The sequence below is a fragment of the Salvelinus sp. IW2-2015 genome, linkage group LG13 (assembly GCF_002910315.2).
Source record: "Salvelinus sp. IW2-2015 linkage group LG13, ASM291031v2, whole genome shotgun sequence".
Lineage (NCBI taxonomy): Eukaryota > Metazoa > Chordata > Actinopteri > Salmoniformes > Salmonidae > Salvelinus > Salvelinus sp. IW2-2015.
In genome coordinates this window covers 38,135,281-38,159,935 of record NC_036853.1, presented here as the reverse complement: position 1 = coordinate 38,159,935, position 24,655 = coordinate 38,135,281, and the positions used below count along the sequence as shown (strand labels likewise).

Genomic DNA, 24,655 nt, shown 5'->3' with positions numbered 1-24,655 from the left:
ATCTCTGTATGTGTGGTTCCCACCGTGCCTTGCTGTTGACACTGTCGTGATTTATAAAAAATCAAGGCACACTTAACCAGCATGGCTATCACAGCATTCTGCAGCGATACGCCCCATCCCATCTGGTTTGCGCTTAGTGGGACTATCATTTGTTTTTCAACAGGACAATGACCCTAAACAAACCTCCAGGCTGTGTAAGGGCTTTTTGACCAAGAAGGAGAGTGATGGAGTGCTGCATCAGATGACCCGGCCTCCACAATCACCCGACCTCAAACCAATTGAGATGGTTTGGGATGAGTTGGACCGCAGAGTGAAGGAAAAACAGCCAACAAGTGCTCAGCATGTGGGAACTCCTTCAAGACTGTTGGAAAAGCATTCATCATGAAGCTGATTGAGAGAATGCCAAGAGTGTGCAGAACTGTCATCAAGGCAATGGGTGGCTACCTTGAAGAATCTAAAATATTTTTTGAAATACTTTCTTGGTTACTACATGATTCCCATATGTGTTATTTCCTAGTTGTGATGTCTTCACTATTATTCTACAATGTAGAAAATAATACAAATAATAAAAAAACACTGGAATGAGTAGGTGTGTCCAAACTTTTGACTGGTACTGTATATAACTTAACAGCAAAACCAAAACACACAAAAATGTAATCGGATATTGTATGTCAACTCATGAGCGATTTGAAAAGGCGCTGAGGGTGTGGCTGGCAAGTAGCTGGGAGCAGGGCGCTGGAAGCGGACTGTGTGTTCCTCCGAGAGGCTAGACACATCCGTCTGACACACAGCGTTTAACGAGCGGCGAGGATGCGGAGGTTAAGAAAAAGAGGCAGAGCGATGTGTCCGGCCACAGCAGAGGACCGTTACCCAGCGCTGATTTAGGACCTACTGTACAAGGGCTGGGGTTCTGATGTGTAGTTACCCAGAAGTCTGTGCTCCATAGAGAGATCAGGCTGGCCACCAAACAGGCACCCGTCATCACACGTCTTTTCCTGGATGAACTCTCTGAATAATTTGTCTAGTTACTGTTATAATGATAAAGAGCACGGTATAATTGGAATAGAGGTTGCTAAGACATAATTACGTTGTCACTAAGACCGGTTACTAAGACAAAGAAAAAAGGTTCTTATTTCTGAAAAATATTTTGGCTTCAGAGAATTTCTGTCTCTTCTCAATGCCAGTTTTCGACGGTGGAGCTTTAACATTAGTGTGTATGCCTGCGCGTGACTATGTGTGTGAAACGGTGTGTGTGAGAGTGAGTGAGAGAGAGAGAGTGTGTGTGATAGACAGTGAGAGAGTGTGAGATTGAACAGCCTCCTGTCACGAGAGGCTGAATGCTCACACGCATGGTCAGTAACCGGGCTGAGCCTGAGGAAACACTTAATTTACCCCTGGCCCTAAACCCTCATCGCTACGGTCTCCCCTCGTCTGTCAACATCCCTCCATCGCCTTGCAACAGCAGGGTAAATATAAACCAAATCATGCACACCAACACTGCAGTCACCCAACATTTACACACACACATACCTCATCTATCTCTTACCGAATCCCTGCCCTCTTTCACTCTCTATCTCTCTCTGCTTCAGAGCAGAGATAAAGATGAACATAGACATTTTCACACAAGCAAAGGACTTATTATTTTACAGAAAATAGCATTTACACGTGTACTCTACTTTTGTTTTTACTGAAAATGACATCTGTCAAAGAAATCCATCCATAAATTAATTTACAGTACTATACTTCAGTTCAAATCAAATACAGTACTGTGTCTGTGAAATAAAGAGATTGACATTTTAGAAGGAATATAGAAGAGATTATTGTGTATATATATATATATATATATATATATATATATATATATATATATATATATATACACACACACACACATATACACATTATACAATAGATATATATGCATAATAAATACATTCAAGATGCTAAAAGCAGGAGAGCAGGCTAATGACCGCCTGTGCTCTGATTGGTTGAAGTGTTGCGTGACATGCTCTGTTTCCTGTACCCCCTGAACCTGCGCCTGTGTGTGCGACCCTTCACCCCTCTCTCAGCATAGTAGCTTTGAGGAAGCAAAGCTACATGACAGCACACTGATGGTACTCCTTAGTCCCAGCTCCCAACCGCTCCCTTCCTCTCTCCGTCTCCCTCTCCCCCTGTTCGCTCTCCCTCCTTTCTCGCGCTCTGGTATAAACACTGCCTCATCAATTCCACTCTACGCTAGCTGCACATTTTTCCCATTTCTTTTATACATTCCCTGAACTTCTTTCCCTCTGTTACTGAAATAGTTTGGCAACGTGTGTGTGTGTGTGTGTGTGTATTCCTAAACTGTTTGTTGTTTTCCAGTAAATCATCAGGAGTTGACTTCTAGCTCTAAATCAGCGTTTGGTCTGTGAAATGTCAACATCGCTGCCTCAAAAAACTCAGAGCAAGCCAATGCCTGATTCTCTCTCCCCCAGCTCAGCCCCATTTACAAACAGACAGAACAATGCTAACAGCTTACAACAACATGGCTCTCACAACCAGCTACTGTACATACAACCTTAAACTGCTACTGTGTGCAAAACAAGATCATGCCCAACAGAAGCTGATGAAAAGTAGCGTACTAGTCCATTGTTGGTTGGTGACTTCTGCCACATGACGGGAACAAAATACATTTCTGGAAAGTTTTTGATTTCTTGTACCTCAATATCAGGTTTGTTAACCCTGAGTCTTATTAAATGTCCTAAAGGAGGTACTGTACAGAGATATGAAGGCCGTATTACCTGGTTTTTGGTTAGGTGATCTGCTAGTGTGTTCAGGAACTTGTAGTAGATCTCAAACCAGGGGAGATAACTGCAAGAGAGAAAGAACACAAAATACACGTTTACAATCAATCCATAATTCTAATTAATATTCTACTATTTTGCTATATTTCACAATAAAAACACAAATATTTAAATTCAACTGTTGTATTCTTTTACAGACAAAGTAGGCTATGGACACAGCCATGTATAGCCCGCCTACTATGGTTAAAAGTAGATATATAGGTCTACAATATACTGTAAATACTGTCTAATACTATGTAATTACGACATTCTTCGTATTTTGGGCTATTTGCAGGGGAGGTAGAGAGGCAGGCTTTAGTCTAAAGGCGGTGGGTTGGGGAGGTAAAGATGGGAGGTAGAGACTGGCTTTAGTTTCTTCAACCCAACATGACTGGGCCAACGAAAGCTGTGGTAGAGGAGGACGAGGAGGGATGCCATGGTTTACAAGCATACCGATCCCAGATGCACAGCCCAGGCTCAGCCCAAGCCAACACACAGATGCACAGAAAGAAAAGCACTACCCACTGCCCCTTTTCACCTTCTTTCTCTCTCTTTCCCACCCCTTATTTACATTTTAAAATAAACATTCCTTCTGGTTTTTCCTTATCAAATTCATGTTAAATAAATAAATAAAATGAACAAAAAAAAAATATTATGCTTTAGTGTTTGTGTTATAGCTAATCACAAAATACACCCACCAGAAGCCAAATGCATCTGCAACACGGCTTTCTTTATACGGTTGACATATTCTTGGCGGAGTTAGTTGACTTCCTTTTGAGGTGGAATATGGCCAACATTTTGTTTTGGCTTGAAGGTTGCTCAGAAGAGAGAGAGAGCTCAGTGCATGTATAATGTTATGCAATCAAATAATACAAATGTGGTGAGGTATCGAAGTGAGGCATTGCATAATGACGTTGGATTATGTCCCGTTTATCATTCATCACTTAAAAAAAAAAAAAGATGCTTTATTAACTTTCATTAACTGAATGAAGGTGAAATATAAGAACAAAGAAATGAATGAATATTGTCAAAATGAAACTTACATTAAACAAAATGTGCGGGCATGCTGCATTATCAAAAGTCACTCGTTAAATTGAAATGGCTACCTGGCTGAAAGGGCTAACAAAAATTCACCACACAAAAAAATCACAATGAAACTTTAATGAAAATGTGTGTGAGAGACTTTTATTAGCCAGGGAAGTCCTGTAGAGGGAGACAGGGGGATACTGGGTAGTTCTCAGGGCATGGGTCACTGGCTGCTCTGCAGACTGGAATTAACGCACAACAAGAAAAAAACAATAAAGTCAACCTAATGCAAATGTTCATATCACTAAATCTGCAAGGGGGCCAATGACACGGCGGTTCCCAGGCAAGTGCAGCCAAGCACACCAATCAGAGGGCCTGAGTGACCATTAACCTGAAACAATCAGCTTCTTAACATGTCAATATTTTGACATCCGCATGAACAGCTCACCGTAATCAGGTCACACTCTGCAAACCCAAATGTAACATGCATGTGTGAACTATAAAATTCACATGCTGGCTGGACATTAAAAATAAATAGGCAGTGGATATTTCTATGGGATCTAGGCAGGGATGGGATCTAGGCAGGGATGGGCAAAAATTACAATGACTAAATACCCTATAGATCAATGTATCAAAATAAACTATAAAACACTTGAAATGTTTTTAATTCAAATACATGTATTTTGTATTTTAAAATACAGAAATACATTAGCAAGTAGATGGCCCAAACAGCAACAACATTCTCAGTAAAGGTTAAAGAAACTTTTTACTTGCTATGACTGTGATATGTTGTTCTTTATCTACCTTAGTTGAATTCACTGACTGTAAGTCACTCTGGATAAGAGTGTCTGCTAAATGACCAAAATGAACTGCAAAGCACACTGGTTATTGTTATTGGCCTTGTTTCGAGGTCATGTCTAGATGGGATACAGCTTAACCTCATTCTCCTAACCTGCTACCCTAATTATCTTAACCTGCTGCGTAAGTTCTCCGAAACCTATATTTTGACAAAACCTGTATCCCTTCTAGACAAAACCTTGTTTCGGGGCGGAGATCATTAGAATAATACTCAGCATGCTCCATTTTTGTAAACACGTTTATATTTAGTTCATTTAGCAGTGCCATCAGACTTCTGATACCAATGCAGGGTGAAGGTGGGAAACAAAATGGTAAACCACTATTAAAAAAAATGGTATAGAAAAGTATTTTGGTAGTTCAGCTCAGTGTAATCCAAATGCCAAAATACTTAGAAGTAATTCAGATACATATAACAGAAACACTGCCCATCTCATTGTAGATGTGTTGAAGTTTATTTTCAACATTAAAAGGGGGAAAAAAATCAATACAACAAAATTAATCCATACATTTTCAAAAAATTCTGAACAGGTCATTGAAACAAAGACCAGTCATTATCAGTCTCATCAGGTCCTTTGTTTACAAAGCCAGGCTGGACACTAATCCTTCACATATCTCTCTCCTCTCTCTCTGTCCAGTCCGGCCTCACACACCGATTGGTGCATGTTTTTGTATAAAACTGATTATTATTTCTGAGCTATTTCCTGTGGTACAGTATGTGTTTCTTTTTTCTTAAATGAAGCGATTTAAGAAATCACTGCTCCTCTCCTCAGTTAGCAGCTTAGGTCTGTTTGTGCTTCCTAAATCCCCAGATAGAGAGACATCCATCAATGTGTGTGGAGGCCCGGCTATCTCTCCAGCTGTTTTAAAACACACACATCACTCAAAGTACTGGATACTCCCGAGTAAACCAGTTAAATCTATGGCCAACTCACAAACCCTCCAACTGTATCTCCTACCACAACACAACCCCTCAGACTGTATCCCCTACAGCAGGGTTTCCAAAACTCTGTTTTTTCCCTCTAGCACTACACAGCTGATTCAAATAACCAACTCATCATCATCAAGCTTAGATTATTTGAATCAGCTGTGTAGTGCTAGGGCAAAAACCAAAACGTGCACCCAGGGGGGGGGGGGGGCCCAGGACCTGCCATACAGTGATGGGGAGTAGTAAACAACATATAGTTCAACTAGTAATTTAATTACATTTTGATGAGCTTGGTGGTAGTTGAACTAAATTCATATCTTTGTAGTGTTTTCAGTTGCCATGTACTGGTCTAGCTAACTACAGGAACTACACGCTACTTTTTGACTAAAATAAATATGGGTAAAGAACGCATGAATTTCCTTTCTTTTTCGGCATCAGACCTGCCCAATTACCACTTCAAACATTCTGTCAACATCTGACTCCAATGTTCTTGCAATTTAAGAATTATAAATGATACTTTTTCACAAAGTATACTGAATAAAAATAAACGCAACATGCAACAATTTCAAATATTTCACAGAGTTACAGTTTATATAAGGAAATGAGTCAATTGGAATAAATAAATTAGGCCCTAATCTATGGATTTCACATGACTGGGAATAGAGACATGCATCTGTTGGTCACAGAAACCTTAAAAAAGGTAGGGGCGTGGATAAGTCAGTACCTGGTGTGACCACCATTTGCCCCATGCAGTGTGACACATCTCCTTCGCATAGAGTTGATCAGGCTGTTGATTGTGGCCTGTGGAATGTTGTCCCACTCCTCTTCAATGGTTGTGCGAAGATGCTGGATATTGGCGGGAATTGCAACATGCTGTCATCCACATCAATCCAGAGCATTACAAACATGCTCAATGGGTTTGTGACATATCTGGTGAGAATGCAGGCCATGGAAGAACTTGAAAATTTTCAGCTTCCGGGAATTGTGTACAGATCCTTGCGACATGGGGCCATGCATTATCATGCTGAAACATGAGGTGATGGAAATGGATGAATGGCACGACAACGGGCCTTAAGATCTCGTCACGGTATCTCTGTGCATTCAAATTGCCATTAATAAATGCAATTGTGTTTGTTGTCCGTAGCTTATGCCTGACCATACCATAACCCCACCGCCACCATGGGGCACTCTGTTCACAACATTGACATCAGCAAAACGCTCGCCCACCATACACATGGTCTTCACACGACACCATACACATGGTCTGTGGTTGTGAGGCCAGTTGGACGTACTGCCAAATTCTCTAAAACAACGTTGGAGGGGGCTTATGGTAGATAAATAAACTTTAAATTCTCTGGCAACAGCTCTGGTGAACATTCCTGCAGTCAGCATTCCATTGTGCACTCCCTCAAAACTTGAGACATCTGTGGCATTGTGTTGTGTGACAAAACTGCACATTTTAGATAGTGGCCTTGTATTGTCCCCAGCACCTGTGTAATGATCATGCTGTTTAATCAGCTTCTTGATATGCCACACCTGTCAGGTGGATGGATTATCTTGGCAAAGGAGAAATGCTCACTAACTTGGACGTAAACAAATTTGTGCCCAAAAATGTAGAAATCATATTTTTGTGGGTGTGGAAAATTTCAGGGATCTTTTATTCAGCTCATGAAACATGGAACCAACACTTTACATGTTAAGTTTATATTTTTGTTGAGTGTAGTTTGGATGACGTTAACTAAAGTTACTTTGAAAAAGTAGTTAAGTAAACTATATGTTTACGGGTAGCTTTATTGCAGTTTAACTTCTTCCAGTGTGAAGTAATTGGTAGCTTGGTAAACTATATTTTCATAGTAGCTTCCCCAACACGGATCCCCTACCACAAAACAACCCGACTGTATCCTCTACACACAACACAACCCCGCAGACTATATCCCCTAACACAACCCCGTCGACGGTATTTCCTGACGACTAATCCTGAATTTAATTTAGTTGCTTGATCAAATACCTCCATGCATCAATCTGAACCTGCTAATCCTATACGTTTTGTGTGTGCTGACATCAAAATAAAGTGATTCATGTTTCGTGTAGGCTGGCACTGGACAAACCCATAGTTTTCTGGGAGCAATCAGAATGGTTTGAATGTGTTCGCATTGAAGAAGTTGATGGGGAGGAAGCAAATCCTCAAATCCAGAAATGTTAGTGGGCGAGACGCTTGGCCGAAACGATGTGGATTGGTAGCCAGGCAACAGACTGTATCCCCTAACACAACACAACCCCTTAGAGACTCTCCCATCTACACATAGATGGGCAGAACAGAAGATATAGGCTAGATGTGGTCAAATCCTTTTCGTTATGTCTTAATTCTTAAGACTTATATTCTCTAAAAGCTCAAATAAATGAACTGGTGTTTTTGTAAGGACGTAAATTATGTAATTACCCATAAAAACAATTAGAAGAGAGAGAAGAGAGTTTTTTTTCCTGGTGTAGGGATATTACCAGAATAAACCAAGTGCAATATCTCAATCCAAATAAATACCTACATATCTTTGGGTAGGTTAGGTTTTCATGTGATAAGTAAACTACACCTGTTGGGTGTTAAGCGCGGCACTGTTATTCATATTCCCTGGATGGGTCTTAAATCTCCCTTCACACCCACGGCCCTTAGCGAAAGTCAACTTGCACCTTGTAGCCAGCTCCCTGGAAGATTTGATTACACCTTTACTTTCCCGGGTCAGAGGTTAAGTACAGGGAAGGAAATGTTCTCCGGCGTCTCGCTAAGTGACCACTAACTGAAGCGCCGACGCCCCTAAAAAGGGAACCCAGGTCTCACCCGCCAAATAAAATCAAGGAAAACACCTTTTTTCATCTGAGACCCCTCTCACATTGCCAAGGATGATTTCTCCCTAAATATAAGAGAATGACCAAAAGAGAAAAGGAGGAAGAGGATGGGGGGGGAGGAAGGAAGGAAGGAAGAAAGAAAGAAAGAAAGAGTACAATCGAACAATCTGCCTCTTTGAAGAGGTTTTGGCCTGAAGGTAGCGTGCCCCTTTCAGCCTAGGCTTTAGCCGCAGCACAACAAAGGCCTGGCCACATAAAACTGTCCTACTCATTAAGCCACTTCCTTGTGTAAGCATAGGTGACAATTCTATACTCCAAGCACTTCAACAATCACAGGGACGTAAACTGTTTTACTTACCTTTATATCCGGGGAACAGACACATTAAATAAAAGGTAGCTAGCTAGAAGCCTCCTCGCAGGGACGTCGTTGGGCGTGTAATGTTTTATCTATAGTGCCTTCAGAAAGTATTCATACCCCTTGACCTTTTCCACATTTTGTTGCGTTACAAAGTGGGATTAAAATAGATTGAATTGTAATTTTTTGGTCAACAATCTACACAAAATACGCCCATAATGAAATAGCAAAAACAGGTTTTGTAGAAATTTTTGAAAATGTATTACAAACAAAAAAGTTAAATATCGCATTTACATAACTATTCAGACCCTTTATTCAGTACTTTGATGAAGCACCTTTGGCAGTGATTCCAGCCCTGAATATCTTCTTGGGTATGACGCACAAGCTTGGCACACCTGTATTTGGGGAGTTTCTCCCATTCTTCTCTGCAGATCCTCTCAAGCTCTCAGGTTGGATAGGGAGCATTGCTGCACAGCTATTTTCAGGTCTCTCCAGAGATGTTCGATTGGGTTCAAGTTCGGGCTCTGGCTGGGCCACTCAAGAACATTCAGAGACTTGTCCCGAAGCCACTCCTGCGTTGTCTTGGCTGTGTGCTTAGGGTCGTTGTCCTGTTGGAAGGTGAACCTTCGCCCCAGTCTGAGGTACTGAGGGCTCTGGAACAGGTTTTCATCAAGGATCTCTCCGTACTTTGCTCCGTTCATCTTTCCCTCGATCCTGACTAGACTCCCAGTCCCTGCCACTGAAAAACATCCCCACAGCATGATGCTGCCACCACCATGCTTCACCGCAGGCATGGTGCCAGGTTTCATCAGACCAGAGAATCTTGTTTCTCATGGTCTGAGAGTCTTTAGATGCCTTTTGCAAACTCCAATTGGGCTGTCATGTGCCTTTTACTGAGGAGTGAATTCCGTCTGGCCACCCTACCATAAAGGCCTGATTGGTGGAGTGCTGCAGAGATGGTTGTCCTTCTGGAAGGTTCTCCCATCTCAACAAAGTAAATCTGCGGCTCTGTCAGAGTGATCATCGCGTTCTTGTACACCTCCCCGACCAAGGACCTTCTCCCCCGATTTCTCAGTTTGGCCAGGTGGCCAGCTCTAGGAAGAGTATTGGTAGTTAAAACTTCTTCCATTTAAGAATGATGGAGGCCACTGTGTTCTTGGGGACCTTCAATGCTGCAGACATTTTTTGGTACCCTTCCCCAGATCTGTGCCTAGACACAATCCTGTCTCGAAGCTCTACGGACAATTCCTTCGACCTCAGGGCATGGTTTTTGCTCTGACATGCACGGTCAACTGTGGGACCTTATATAGACAGGTGTGTGCCTTTCCAAATCGTGTCCAATCAATTGAATTTACCACAGGTGGACACCAATCAAGTTGTAGAAACATCTCAAGGATGATCAATAGAAACAGGATGCACCTGAGCTTAATTTCGAGACTCGTAGCAAAGGATCTGAATACTTATGTAAATAAGGTTTTTCTGTTTTAAATGTTTAATACATTAGCAAAACTTTCTAAAACCCTGTTTTGTTTCTCATTATGGGGTACTGTGTGTAGATTGTTGAGGAAATGTAACGTAATAAATAAGGCTGTAACGTAACAAAATGTGGGGAAAAATCAAAGGGTCTGAATACTTTCTGAATACACTGTATATATACAGTTGAAGTTGGAAGTTTACATACACCTTAGACATTTAATCTCAGTTTTTCACAATATCTGACAATTAATTCTAGTAAAAATTCCCTGTCTTAGGTAGGTTAGGATCAACCCCTTTATTTTAAGAATATGAAATGTCAGAAAAATAGAAAGAATTATTTATTTCAGCTTTTATTTCTTTCATCACATTCCCAGTGGGTCAGAAGTTTAGATACACTCAATTAGTATTTGGTAGCATTGTCTTTAAATTGTTTAACTTGGGTCAAACTTTCCGGTTGTAGCCTTCCACAAGCTTCCCACAATAAGTTGGGTGAATTTTGGCCCATTCCTCCTGACAGAGCTGGTGTAACTGAGTCAGGTTTGTAGGCCTCCTTGCTTGCACACGCTTTTTCAGTTCTGCCCACAAATTTTCTATAGGATTGAGGTCAGGGCTTTGTGATGGCCACTCCAATAGCTTGACTTTGTTGTCCTTAAGCTATTCTGCCACAACTTTGGAATGCTTGGGGTCATTTACCATTTGGAAGACCCATTTGTGACCAAGCTTTAACTTCCTGACTGATGTCTTGAGATGTTGCTTCAATATATCAACATAATTTTCCTCCTCATGACGCCATCTATTTTGTGAAGTGCACAAGTAACTCCTGCAGCAAAGCACCCCCACAACATGATGCTGCCACCCCTGTGCTTCAAGGTTGGAATGGTGTTCTTCGGCTTGCAAGCCTCCCCCTTTTTCCTCCAAACATAACGATGGTCATTATGGCCAAACAGTTCTATTTTTGTTTCATCAGACCAGAGGACGTTTCTCCCAAAAGTACAATCTTTGTCCCCATATGCAGTTGCAAACCGTAGTCTGGCTTTTTTATGGCGGTTTTGGAGCAGTGACTTCTTCCTTGCTGAGCGGCCTTTCAGGTTATGTCGATATAGGACTCGTTTTACTGTGGATATAGATACTTTTGTACCTGTTTCCTCCAGCATCTTCACAGGGTTCTTTGCTGCTGTTCTGGGATTGATTTGCACTTTTCGCACCAAAGTACGTTCATTTCTAGGAGACCGAATTCGTCTCCTTCCTGAGCGGCATGACGGCTGCGTGGTACCATGGTGTTTATACTTTCGTACTATTGTTTGTACAGATGACGTGGTACCTTCAGGCGTTTGGAAATTGCTCCCAAGGATGAACCAGACTTGTGGAGGTCTACAATTTTATTTCTGAGGTCTTGGCTGATTTCTTTTGATTTTCCCATGATGCCAAGCAGAGGCACTGAGTTTCAAGGTAGGCCCTCAAATACATCCACAGGTACACCTCCAATTGACTCAAATGATGTCAATTAACCTATCAGAAGCTTCTAAAGCCATGACAATTTTCTGGAATTTTCCAAGCTGTTTAAAGGCACAGTCAACTCAGTGTACTTAAACTTCTAACCCACTGGAATTGTGGCAGTGAATTATAAGTGAAATAATCTGACTGTAAACAATTGTTGGAAAAATGACTTGTGTCATGCACAAAGTAGATGTCCTCACCGACTTGCCAAAACTATAGTTTGTTAACAGGAAATTTGTGGAGTGGTTGAAAAACAAGTATTTTTTTTTTTGTATTTTTCACCCCTTTTTTCTCCCCAATTTTGTGGTATCCAATTGGTAGTAGTTACATTCTTGTCTTGTTGCTGCAACTCCCGTACGGACTTGGGAGAGGCGAAGGTCGAGAGCCACAACCCAACCAAGCCGCACTGCTTCTTGATACGATGCCCATCCAACCCAGAAGCCAGCCGCACCAATGTGTCGGAGGAAACACCGTACACCTGGCGACCGTGTTAGTGTGCACTGCGCCCGGCCCGCCACAAGAGTCGCTAGTGCGCGATGAGACAAGGATTTCCCTGCCGGCCAAACCCTCCCTATCCCGGATGACGCTGGGCCAAATGTGCGCCGCTCCATGGGCCTCCCGGTCGCGGTGTGTGTGTGTGTGTGCGTGTGCGTGTGTAATATATATATAAAGATAAAACACTCATACACTAATATATCTTGATTAGGTAAGTATTCAACGCACGAAGTCAATACATGTTAGAATCATCTTTGGCAGTGATGTCTTTCTGGGTACGTCTCTAAGAGCTTTGCACACCTGGATTGTACAATATTTGCACTTTTTTTTATTCTTCAAGCTCTGTTAAGTTGGTTGTTGATCATTGTTGTAAAGCCATGTCCAAGTCTTGCCATAGGCCACTCAGGATCATTCAATGTCATCTTGGTAAGAAACTGCAGCGCATATTTGGCCTTGTGTTTTAGGTTATTGTCCTGCTGAAAGGTGAATTTGTCTTGCAATGTCTGTTGGAAAGAAGACTAACCCAGGTTTTCCTCTAGGATGTTGCCTGTACTTAGCTCTATTCCGTTTCTTTTTATCTAAAAAAAAAACTCCCTAGTCCTTGCCGGTGACAAGTATGACATGATGTAGCCACCACCATGATTGAAAATATGAAGAGTGGTACTCAGTGATCTGTTTGTTGTGTTGGATTTTCCCAAACCTAACACTTTGTATTCAGGACAAAGTTAATTTCTTTGCCACGTTTTTTGCAGTTTTACTTTCATGCCTTAATGTAAACAGGATGCATGTTTTGGAATATTTTAATTCTGTGCAGGTTTCCGTCTTTTCACTCTATCAATAAGGTTAGTATTGTGGAGTAACTACAATCTTGTTGATCCATCCTCAGTTTAATTGCTGTGATAGGAGAGAACTATGTAACTGTTTTGAAGTCACCATTGTCCTCATGGTGAAATCCCCGAAATCTTCCTCTCCAGCAACTCAGTTAGGAAGGACATCTGTATCTTTGTAGCGACTGGGTGTATTGATACACCATCCAAAGTGTAATTAATAACTTTACCATGCTCAAAGGGATATTCAATGTCTGCTTTTTAGTTTTTTCCCCCCATCTACCAATAGGTGCCCTTTCTTTGCGAGGCATTGGAAAACCTCCCGAGTCTTTGTGGTTGAATCTGTGTTTGAAATTCACTGTTAGACTGACAGACCTTACAGATAATTATGTGTGTGGTGTAAAGAGATGAGGTAGCCAATAAAAAATCATGTTAAACACTATTATTGCACTCAGAGTTAGTCTTTGCAACTTATTATGTGACTTTATAAGTAAATGTTTAATTTGAATACTTAGAGGCATTTCAGCTTTTCATTTTTAATTCCGTTGTAAAAATTTAGAGAAATATAATTTCACCTTGACATTATGGGGTATTCTGTGTAGGCCAACGACAAAACAAATCTCAATTTATACAATTTTTAACGCAGGCTGTAACAAAATATTTTTTAAAGTCAAGGGGTGTGAATACTTTGTGAAGGCAATGTCTCTTTCTCATTTGATCACTACATACTGTAGATTTAAAAGGATTATTCAATATGATCACAACTTGGATTGCTTATCTAAGAATTCCCAACTTCTTTCCATTTCTGCATTTCTCAATTAAAGCAAACTGGGCCAATTTTCTTCTTCATCCTACTTTGTATTACTAATATGTAAAAATATATATATATATATATATATATATATATATATATATATATATATATATATATATATATATATATATATATATATAAGAAAACGGAAAAACAAAGGTTAAAAATAAATAAACTTGGAATCAAATCTGCCATCTCTGTCGTTGATGCAAACATTCTATTTGTACATATTTCGCACATCTAAACCATGGGATATCTAAAATATGCATGTCTTTGTAATCATGATTAAAAATATTTTCACTAATCTTTTTCCCCACACAGTGGGTCTATTTACGAGGCAAAAAAAGCAGGCAGCAAAAACAAACTGAAGTCTTTAAAACACACTCACAGAATATATATTTTTTTCTATACATTTCTTATTATGAATGAAGCAAGCCATGCAAACTGTTCAGAATGCATAATGAATTTTATACATCATATGTCAAATGAATTAGCATGTGGGACTCAGAGAGGGGGACAGGGGAGTCTCTGCTAATTGGCAGCGAGGCTTCATGCATAATTATGGGCAAAGCGGCTTCCTTCGCCGTGCTTCTGTGCCTGTAGCCGAATAACGAGGAGAAAGACAAAAAAGAAAAAGGAAAACAAAGGGCATGGTGGTGGCTGGCCGGGATGGGCGGGTGTGTGTGGAGGGGGGGTGGAGGGCGGAGGTGGGGGGCAGCTCATCTCGACAGCAGCTCATCAAGAACAAGATAAACCCTGCGGCTGCCAGTCAATATCCACACAACACACACTACCTCACGACACTTAGGCAATTACTGCATTTAGTTTAGCATATGAGAAATTCATATTTTTTTTTCCTCGATAATCTTTTTTCATTATTGTTTTTGGACTGTGCAAATTCCCATTACTTCTGTGGTTTGTTCAACTATATTGTTTTAATAATGAAATGTTTGTTATTTAAATTGTTAATATAAAATATAAAAGTTTCTAAGGCCCTATTAAATAAATTTTTACTGAAATGTCTTTCTGTGCATTAATAATAAAAGATGACATCATATTAGAGATAAATCCAGGCTGCTAAACGATATCTCGAGAGGGAGTTGAAATTTACGATTAAAATAATTCTTCATAGTTGTCATTGTAAATGATAGGTTGTTCCTAATTGACTCCGGGTTAAATAAATTAACTAAATTAATAACATTATAGGGACCAAACTAATATAGAATTCAGGAGTTTATAATTTTTCTGTAACTGGCATTAAGAAATTGAAGAGGGTAACACTCTGATTCATACTGCTTCCAAAGAGAACCCAACTCTCTCTACAATCAATTAAGAAATATAATCTGCATATGACTGACGTGAGAACATTACAAACAGTTTGTATTTATGAATAAGTAACATGTCAATAATATAGATGTCTTTCCTAATGAAAAAGGTAATTGTGACAAAATCATTTTCAGAAATAAAAAAACATGAATGACTAACTGATTGATGCAATCGGTCAATAGATAAAGCAGGGCTATTCAACTCTTACCCTACGAGGTCCGGAGCCTGCTGATTTTCTGTTCTACCTGATAATTAATTGCACACACCTGGTGTCCCAGGTCTAAAATCAGTCACAGATTAGAGGGGAACAATGAAAAAACACAGTGGAACTGGCTTCGAGGTCCAGAGTTGAGTTTGAGGGTGCTAAAGAATAAGCTTCCTTACTATTTGTAAGTCGCTCGAGATCAAAGTCTACAAAATATGTGTGTGTGTGTGTGTGTGTGTGTATGTGTGTGCGTGTGTGCGTGCGTGTGTGAGAGCGTGTGTGTGTGCGTGTGTGAGTGTGCGTGTGTGAGCATGTGTGTGTGTGTGTGTGTGTGCGTGTGTGAGCGTGTCGTACCTGAGCAGACAGATGCAGACACGGCAGCCGGAAGTGAGTCTGCAGAAGCCAAACCTCTGCTTGCTCTCGATGTCCGTCAGCACAAAGGTAAAGTTCTGGCCACCTGACTCTGGGAAACCCTGGGAACAGTCAACCACACACCACAACACACACACACACACACACACACACACACACACACCACACAACCACACACACACACACACACACACACACACACACACCACCACACACACACACACACACACACACACACACACACACACAACACACACACACCTCACACACACACACACACACACACACACACGGTAGAGAGAGAACACACCGTTAACACACGACCAATTACCTCAAGAAATACAGTATTACCACACACTCACCTACGGAACAGAAATAACACATCATTACTTCACAAGCACACATGGGACATTTATCAAGACTTTCAGTCCAGGGAATCATGACAATCAGATCAGTGAAAGTAATGCAATGGTCTCAGTTAAATAGAAAATGAGAAACTCCTTATTACCACATTATCACAGCAGAGGACAGCAATGACAAACGTATTATAACATTATAAAGATACAGTATTTTTTTTAAATGGGAAAAGTAACTACTCCCCCCAACGCTAAGTCGAAGTCGCTCAACCTCACCTCTAAACTTTTTCGATATGATTCTGGCTACAGTCCCTGACTGTTGAGTGTGTGTGAGTTGGGCATGTGCGTTTCTTATGAAGTTTCATCACTAGATGGCAGCAGTAAAGCTCGTGTGGAGAACAGCACAGCTCAGGATATCCCAACCCCCACCCCCCTACCTCCTAACTATACAATGGCACTTTTCCAATGTCATTTTCCAGGCTACAAAATAAGAGCAGAATCCTCTACAGAGGGCTGCTTTTCAAATCAGACTGGTACCAAATCTAGAGATTTAGTTATTCAATCAAAGATAAACACATGATACAAGCGAGACATACACATACATGCAGACAGACACAAATGCATACAAAAGCACACACGGGTACACACACACACAAAATAGCACACCCACACCGTGGTGGGAGTGAGATCAAATGGCTTGGCATGGGTTGGGCAGGGAGCAGGGAGCAGACTGGCTTGGTGTTTAGGAGACTAAGAGAGGCTTTTGGCTTCAACTACACCACCAGCTGTTAACAACAGACTCCACACGCCATCGCTCCACAGCATACACACACAGCTCTCCTGTTACTAAAACATATTAGTGTGTGTGTGTGTGTGTGTGTGTGTGTGTGTGTGTGTGTGTGTGTGTGTGTGTGTGTGTGTGTGTGTGTGTGTCACTGTGTTGGTAGGGTAGAGTACAGGACTATTAACAGGGGAGCAGGGGGAAGGAATCCTATTCCTTACCTCTCCACATCGAAGGGGAAGCAGAACTTGGGTATCGTCTGGAGAAACTCCTGAGAAGCAGAATAACACAACCACTGATTAGACAACACTAACATAACATAAACAACACAAACAACAAACCAACAGTCACACTTCAGTAACAACCCAGTATAGATGTTTTATATAATGCTCTTATAATGTTACTTATACATGTTTAAAAACTATGAAATACTCAATGCATTAATAGTAAGAACGCTACATATATAACCTGTATTATTAATACATTTGTGTATTTTTGTGTTCATACACAACCCTGTAAGTTTAGCCTAATCAAATATATTTCATCAATAAAATTACTTGTTGAACAAAGACTAATCCAAAGTCTGATAGTGAGCTCATTAAAATCATCTCATTAAATAATTCAATTAGGCTAAATAACCTAAATACAACAGAAACAACTTCATCCCCAGAGCTGATAAGTGTTTCAGTTGAGAGAATCAGGGAAAAGGTTTTCCTTTCTATAGGTCCAGACCCATAGCTTAAATAATTAGCTACGATTACTTACAGCACATCGATTATCAGGGGTGATGGCGGTGAAAGAGGGAGGGAGGCCGGGAGGGATGGAAGGAGTTAGGGAGGGAGGCAGAGATAGAGGGATGGAGGAGAGAAGAGAGAAAGACCTATAGGTGGTGGCAGATTGCTGTGACAATAGGCTAAGCAGCTCTGGGGGTACGGAACGGGCAGGGGAGAGGAGGGGGGTGTAGAGCCTTAAGGGCTTTATCTCCCAACACCTCCCCTGTGGGGGTGGGGGGGGGGGTTATTTGGGGACTGGAGCAGAGCAGAGCAGAGCACCATATGGGTTAGCTGAGCCAGCCACCACTTCTGTCTGTCTGACTGAGGTTGGTCCTGGGTCTGTGTGTCTGTCTGGCACAGCAGCCTAGCCATGGGGAACAACCACTGATCCCCCCGATCACTAGACAAAGCTGCCTGCCACCATAACCACAGGCAACAAGGAACAGAGATATGAGGGTGTGTGTGTGTGTGGTGTGTGTGTGTGTGTGTGTGTGTGTGTGTGTGTGTGTGTGTGTGGTGTGTGTGTGTGTGTGTGTGTGTGTGTGTGTGTCTTGCGTATCAGTGTGTAGGAAGGCTGTGTGGCTATAAAACTGTCACACACGTCTGAGCGCCACCCATGCCGTATGGACTCACTACTATTATTAACCGCCATGTAGGAACACCAATATGTTTCGGAGAGCCTAGCTTAGTGTTGTACATATGGCACACAGACACACACATACTCTATCTCTCTTCAAATAAAAACGTATGGGTTGCCGGATTCCGTAACGGCCATAGCCCCGCCCACATGTGTTGACAGGAAAAGTGACAGTCCCTGAGCCATGGAGACCGACAAGATCACAGATACAACAAAAGTGTGTGTGTGTGTGTGTGTGTGTGTGTGTGTGTGTGTTGTAGGCATATATACAGAAAAACAGATGGCCATCTCTCTCAATGTACACAACATTCCAACACCAACCCTCTTCCCTTCCGGAAGGCACACAAATGACAAGAATCTCTCTCTCCCTTCCTTCTCCAACAAGCATCTCTCTCGCTCTCTGTCTCCCTCTCTTTCCTCTCCAACACCCCCCCCCCCCTGCCTTCCTCCTCCATTCCTCCAGGTGATGTGTGGGACCTCCAGTATACCAGGGGGATCCAAGACTGGGGGGGGAACCAATGTTGCCACTGTTGTTGTTGTTATTCTGTTGTACACTATTTCCTCTCCCCTCCTCCCCCTTGCTAACCGTTTTCCCAAGACAAAAGAATATAAAGCAGCTAATACATTTGTAGCTCTGAAGGCATGCGTGCGTGCGTGCGTGTGTGTGTGTGCGTGTGTAGAGGCTGCATTATTTATCGGAGGTAGAGACAGGGGTATCACTCAGTGAGACAGTACACTCTGCTCCCCTGGCGGAGGTCTGGCATCACAGCTAACTACAGCACATTACAGGGCCTGCCTCTGTTTCTGCCTATGCATAGCCTTTACATCCCTTCCCAACATAGCAACAGCAGGCAGGTCTTCCCTTCCACACTGGCCTGTCTCTGCCTCAGCCTGTTCTTCCCCATGGTGTTAACATGGAGCACACTTTGTTCCGTTGTCTATGGACCACCAATGGATGGATCACCAATGGGTGATCTGAGGGCAACAGCTCCAACAGCTCTCTGAGGGCAGATCCTTCTAAACAGGCTGGGGCTGATAGCCCCATAAACCCAGCTCAGTGTTGGGAGAGGGAACTCACTGTGTACTGTGGAGTGGACCACTGTTTATAATATTTAGCATTTTAGTAATTTAGCAGACGCTCTTATCCAGAGTGACTTCCAATTAGTGTGTTCATCTTAAGATAGTTATGTGAGTCAACAACACATCACAATCGTGTCAAGTACAGGGCTGTATTGGAGCGGATCGCGAGCTTCGGGTTCCTCTGTGTCCACGTCACTAAGGAACTATCATGGTCCAAACACGCCAACACAGTCGTAAAAATGGCATGACAACGCCTCTTCCCCTCACTAATCACGGAATATGTTCCGGGATTCATCCGATGGCATTGAGGAGTATACTACATCGTCCCCACAATGATCGTACGTACATATTCCAACAAGAAGCCATGGATGACAGGCAACATCCACACTGAGCTAAAGGCTAGAGCGGTCGCTTTCAAGGAGCGAGACACTAATCCAGACACGTATAAGAAATCATACTGTGCCCTGGGATGAACGATCAAACAGGCAAAGCGTAAATACAGGACTAAGTTTGAATCCTACTACACTGATGCTCATTGGATGTGCCAGGGCTTGCAAACTACTACATATTACAAAGGGAAGCCCAGCCACGAGCTGCCCAGTGATACGAGTCTACCAGAAGGGCTAAATAACTTCTATGTGCGTTTCGAGGTAAGCAATACTGAAGCATGCATGAGAGCACCAGATGTTCCGGACGACTGTGTTATCATGCTCTCCGTAGCCAATGTAAGTAAGACCTTGAAACAGGTCAACATTCACAAGGCCAGATTAACAGGACGTGTACTCAGAGCATAAGCTGACAAGTGTCTTCACTGACATATTCAACCTGTCCCTGACCGAGTCTGTAATACCTACATGTTTCAAGCAGACCACCATAGTCCCTGTGCCCAAGAGTGCCAAGTTAACCTGCTTAAATGACTACCGACTTGTAGCACTCACGTCTGTAGGTATTAAGTGCTTGACAACAGCTCAGCGTTCAACACCATAGTGCCCTCAAAGCTCATCACTAAGCTCAGGACCCTAGGACTAAACACCTTCACATCGACGTAGGCAAGCACCAGGGTCTTGAAGATGATGCAAGCTTTGTCTGGAAGCCAGTGGAGTGTGCGGAGGAGCGAGGTGACATGGGAAAAGTTTGAACACCAGGTGGGCTGCGGCATTCTGAATAAATTGCAGGGGTTTGATGGCACAAGCGGGGAGCCCAGCCAACAGAGGGTTGCAGTAGACTAGACGGGAGATGACAAGTGTCTGGATAAGGACCTGAGCCACTTCCTGTGTGAGGAATAGTCGTATTCTACGGATGTTGTAGAGCATGAACCTGCAGGAGCGAGTTATGTTCGCAGAGAATGACAGGGTGCTGTCCAGGGTCACACCAAGGTTCTTTGCACTCTGGGAAGAGGACACTGTGGAGTCGTCAACCATGATGCAAAGGTCTTGGAGCAGGCAGGCCTTCCCCGGGAGGAAGAGCAGCTCCATTTTGTCAAGGTTGAGCTTGAGACAGTGGGCCAACATCCAAGCTGGGATGTCTGCCAGGCACACAGAGATGCATGTCGCCACCTGGGTGTCAGAAGGGGGGAAGGAGAAAAAGTAGTTGAGTGTCATCCGCACAGCAATGATAGGAGAGACCATGTGAGGATATGACAGAGCCGAGTGACTTGGTGTACGGAGAGAAGAGGTGAGGGCCTAGAACTGAGCCCTGGGAGACACCAGTAGTGAGAGTACGTGGTACAGACACAGATCATCTCCACGTCACCTGGTAGTATGCAATCCAAGAGTGTTCAGAGCCTCAGACGGTCAGCCCTGAGAGGACGGAGAGGAGGATCTGATGGTTCATGGCGTCGAAGGCAGCGGATAGATTAAGGAGGATATGAAAAGAGGAGAAAGAGAGTCAGCTATGGCAGTGCGGAGAGCCTCCGTGACACAGAGAAGAGCAGTCTCGGTTGAGTGAGCCGCCTTGAACACTGACTGGTTATGGTCAAGAAGATCGTTCTGAGAGCGATGGCGAGACAGTTGGCCAGAGCACGCTCAAGTGTTTTGGAAATAAAAGAAAGAAGGGATACAGGTATGTCGTTTTTGATGAGTTGATGAAGGAAGGGAGGAATGGGAGAAGGTCTCCGGAGATAGTCTGGAGAAGGGAGAAGGGGATTGGGTTGAGCGGGCAGGTTGTCAGGCGGCTGGACCTCACTAGTCGCGGGGAGAAAGAAGTCAAGGCGTAGGGTAGTTCTGTGTGAGTGGGACCAGTGGACTCAATAGGCTGAGTGGATAAGGAGCGGATGTCATCAACCTTCTTGGTTGAAAAAGTTGTCAACAGAGAGGGAGGGCGGCATGGAGGATTAAGGAAGGAGGAGAAGGTGGAAAAGAGTGTCCTACGGTTATAGGCAGAAGCTTGAAATTTAGAGTGACAGAAAGTGGCTTTAGCAGCAGATACAGAGGATGGACTGAAAGGAGGATAACTAAACTCCCGGAGGACCTTTCCTCAATTTTCGCTCAGCTGCCGTAGCCAATCTGTAAGCCCGGAATGAGTCACTCAGCCACGAAGCAGGAGGGGAGGGCCGAGCCGGCCGGCCGGCCGGAAAGGGGAGAGTGCGAGGCATAGGATGTGGAAAGCGAGGAGAGTAGGGTCAAAGAGGCAGAATCAGTAGATAGAAGGGAGAAGGATTTATCAGAAGGAGGAGAGGATAGAAGAGGAGAGAGTAGCGGGAGAGAGGGTGAAAAGTGCGGCGGCGCATAACCATCTGGGTAGGGGCTGAGTGGGTAGGGTTGGAGGTTAGAAGGAGAGAAAGGGAAACAAAGTAGTGATCAGAGACATGGAGTGGGTTGCAGTGAGATTAGATAGCGAACAGCCTTTAGTGAAGATGAGGTCAAGCGTATTGCCTGCCTTGTGAGTGGGAGGCGACTGGGAAAGGGTGAGGTCAACATAAGAAAGTGGTGGAAAGAAATTAACTGAAGTCAGGCGTCAGGAAGTTAAAGTCGTGAGCCATCGTCTTGCAATGAGCTTATCAAGGTGTCAAGCTCATTGAATAACTCTCACACGACACCTGGTGTGCAATAAATGATCATGTTAAGCTGGAGTGGACAGGTGACAGTGACTGCATGGAATTCAATTGAGGAGATAGACAGGTGAGTGGGGGGGGGTATCCACTTAAGAGAAATTAGTAGCCTTGTGCCACCACCCTGACAACCACATGCTCTCGAGGACTATGACAGAACACAAAGTCAGATGACGAGAGAGCAGCTGGAGTAGCAGTGTTCTCTGGGCTAATACATATCTCAGTAAGGGTCAAAAAAGTGTAGGGAATGAAAAGCAATATAGGCTGAAATTCACTCAGCCTTATTGACTGCAGACTAGCAATTCCACATGGGTTGTGCGCGTCGGGTACACTAAATTAGAAGGGTTGCAGCCATAGGATGGGGAGTGTCTGTAAAAACCTACAGAGAGAGGAGCAAACTGGGATGGGAAACACACACATACTTGCCAAAGCTACAAAAGAGCAAAACGAGATCATCGGAAAATAACTAGGTAAGATTCTCAAGTGAGAGAGCGGTGTGGAGCCTTCCTCTCTTAACTTCCTCAAATAACTTGGCAGAACGTCTTTGTTTCGGCGACAACACCGCTTGACAATACTGCCGCTGAAAAAACAGGGGAGACTAAAGTATTAACACTAATTTCCTAGCAGAGGTGAAAGACTACTCCCCACACTGACTGCTTGGCAGAAGTGAGGAAAACACCCCCTACAATAAAACACACACACAAATTAGCAAGACTGATACACAAATAGGCCTGAAACTAATCTAAGTCCGCAACGACAGTGAAAAGTACTGAGCAATCATACAGTTCAAACAGCAATGATTAAGTAGACTACTAGGTAAAAGACAGAACGTACATTCAAATTCCCCTAGCAAGACGATACCAATATACTTGCTGCTCTTGTAGGAGCTGATGTCCTTCCAAACCATATATGATGCACTAAGATTATAACAGAACAGAGAGAAGGTCTACAAGCCAGTCCAGATAGTACCATCATTTCTTCCCACTAGCTGCTATACTAACTAGCTACAACCAAATGGTTAAATGCTACCCAGCCAGGGCCTTGGTGTTTCATTTTGGGTGTTAACTTAACAAGCCAATAGTCACTTCTTCGTGCCATGAGAAATAGAGGAAATAAAGGAATGACAAGTGAAGGAGAGAGTGAGCGAGAAAATTAGAGAGAGAGAGAGAGAGAGAGGAAAAAAATGGAGAAAAAGAGAATTGGATAAAGAGGAAGGGAATCGAGAGACAGAATGTACAATAAGAGAAACAGAAAGCGAGAGTTGTCATCGAGGGAGGGATGGAGAGAGGAGATGAGGAGGGAGGCAGATGCGGCTCAGTTCACCTTCGCTCTCTCTCTCCCCAGGCTGCTCCACTCTGGGGGTTTAGTCTTTAAGCTGTGGCTCTGCTTTATATTCCCCCAGCCAGCTAGCTAGCCAGTCAGCCAGCCATTCGACAAACAAATCAGCCAGCCAAACAGCCAGCCAGCAAGTCAGCCAGCCATTCAACCAACCAACCAACCAGCCAGCAAGCCAACCAACCAGCAAGTCATTCAACCAACCAACCAGCCAGCCAGCCAAACAGCCAACCTATCAGATAGCCATCCAGCCAGCTAACCAACCAGTAGCGCTGAGCAATTAACCAATTTTAAATTTTAAAAATTGGTTATTAAACAACTAATTAACTTACGGCGGATCAATTACTTGAATTCCATTGAGTTGGGTTTATTTTGAGGTTAACATGCCACTTCTCTATAGAAATCAAATCATTCACAAGTTAAATGTTATCAAGAACTACACTACATGACCAAAAGTATGTGGACACCTACTTGTCAAACATCTCATTCCAAAATCAAGGGCATTAGTTCAGGCTTTTCCACTAGATGTTGGAACATTGCTGCGGGGACTTGCTTCCATTCAGCCACAAGAGCATTACTGAGGTCGTGCACTGATGTTGGGCGATTAGGCCTGGCTCGCATTCGGCATTACAATACATCCCAAAAGTGTTCGATGGGGTTGAGGTCAGGGCTCTGTGCAGGCCAGTCAAGTTCTTCCACACCGATCTCAACAAACCATTTCTGTATGGATCTCACTTTGTGCACAGGGGCATTGTCATGCTGAAACAGGAAAGGTCCTTCCCAAAAATGTTGCCACAATGTTGGA

The 24,655-nt window shown here is 43.0% G+C and overlaps 1 pseudogene; it reads right to left on the bottom strand.

The window, feature by feature from the left end:
- The window catches only part of LOC111971415 (DENN domain-containing protein 1B-like), a 160,409-nt pseudogene that overhangs the window by 85,665 nt on the left and 50,089 nt on the right, over window positions 1–24,655 (bottom strand).